The sequence below is a fragment of the Glycine max genome, chromosome 3 (genome assembly GCF_000004515.6).
Source record: "Glycine max cultivar Williams 82 chromosome 3, Glycine_max_v4.0, whole genome shotgun sequence".
In the NCBI taxonomy this organism is placed as follows: Eukaryota; Viridiplantae; Streptophyta; class Magnoliopsida; order Fabales; family Fabaceae; genus Glycine; species Glycine max.
Window position 1 is genome coordinate 27,498,559 of NC_016090.4, and position 1,827 is coordinate 27,500,385.

Consider the following 1,827-nt stretch of genomic DNA (forward strand, 5'->3'; position numbering starts at 1 on the left):
TCCAGTAAAATTTTCGTGTCGATCCAACGGTGAACGAACTGGAACGAAGAGAATGTTACTGGGGTATTTAAGTAAGGAAAGTTGTGATATTGGTTTGTGTTTTGGGCAGAGTTTTCTGCCTTTGCCCTGTTTTCTTGGCTTTGATAGTTCATGATGCTTGGATGTTGAATTGCTTGGATGTTGTGGAAGCTTGGAGGGATTGATGGGGACCCAGTGTTGAGAGGAACGAGGATAAGGGCTACGTGGGAGTACGTGAGCTCAGTTGAAGGTGGGAAACTGGGGATGGTGGGTTTATGTTTGATTTGTGGATGTGGGAGAGCTGTTTTGCACCATCGCCCGACCGCCACCTAGTACCACATGCGACGGGTACCCCATAATCCTAAAAGCTTGAAGTGAGGAAGTGTGGAAGGGTGAAACTTCCTACTTTTATTCGTTGACCACATAGTGGTACCTGGAGATATGTCGCGGGGTTCAGGAGACCTCGGGGACGTCAGGTGGGGTGCTATTGCCCAAAATCAAGCTTGACCAATCCCGACCCAACCCGGGCATAGTCAGTTAGTGAGAACCTGTGATGTACCTAAACAAGCGAGCTCCTGGCAGTCAACCGATAAAAGAACTAAGACCATAAAGCAAGGAGGCTTGTGTGGTGTCTGGCCAGCTATGGATTTTGAGTGATATCTGGAATATGGCCTCTGTTAATCGATTACAAAGGATGTGTAATCGATTACAAGGCTTAAAAATGAAGACAGGAAGTTAAGATGGCCTCTGGTAATCGATTACCAGGCCTAAAAATAGGATCAGGAAGTCGAGATGGCTTCTGGTAATCGATTACCAAGGGATGTAATCGATTACCAGGCTTAGAAATGGAGGCAGCATGTTGTGAAGGCCTCTGGTAATCAATTACCAATACTGTGTAATCGATTACACAGAGTAACAGGCCCTGGTAATCGATTACCAGTTATGTGTAATCGATTACACAGTGCATTTTGCAGGTTTTCATGTTCTGAAGCTGTGTAATTCGAGTTTGGCCTCTGGTAATCGATTACCAAGGCTGTGTAATCGATTACCAGAGATGAAAAGCCTTGAGGCACACCTTTTAATTGTATGTAGTGGTTATGGGACGCATTGTATTGCTACCGTAGTTAGATCTCTCGTGAAAGAGTCTACCCCTTTCTTTTATTTCTTGTAGATCGTGATGGCGGCGCAAGTAATCCATGATCGAGTGGAGATGGAGTGCCTAGAGGGAGCTTGGGAGACCTTTGAAGGCAATGCGAGGTGCCGATTCCGTGGCACGATTCGATTCACGGCTACTTCATTGGTGCATCCAGAGGAACCAGCACGCATGCTTCAGCGCACTGTGGAGTGGATATTACCTACGCCTACTCCATATCGTCTAGTGGAGCCAGTCCAAGTGATCGAGGTGACGTCATTCGAGGAAGACCCTGAGGAGGACCCAGAGGAGCTACCTCCTGAGCTTGCTGTGGATGCTCTTGACTTTCTAGAGGGTAATGAGGACCCACTCCCTGAGGTCGATTCTCCTGAGGACGTCATGTCGGCATCTGAGGCAGACTCTACGGAGGAGAGCGGCCCTGGAGAGATGGCGACTAGTGGAGGCTCTTCATCATAGTAGACAGCTCCTTAGACTAGTTTTATATACTTTTGAGGGTGGGTGTATCTAGTACTGACTGTTAGGTTTACTCTTTTGTTTTTGTATGGGTAGACCTGTTGTATAGGAATTTGATGATTGTATATATATGTGGCTGAAGCCACTACAGTGGATACCTTTGCTTTGGATGTCACTATGTATTTTGCAAAACTCCCATATTT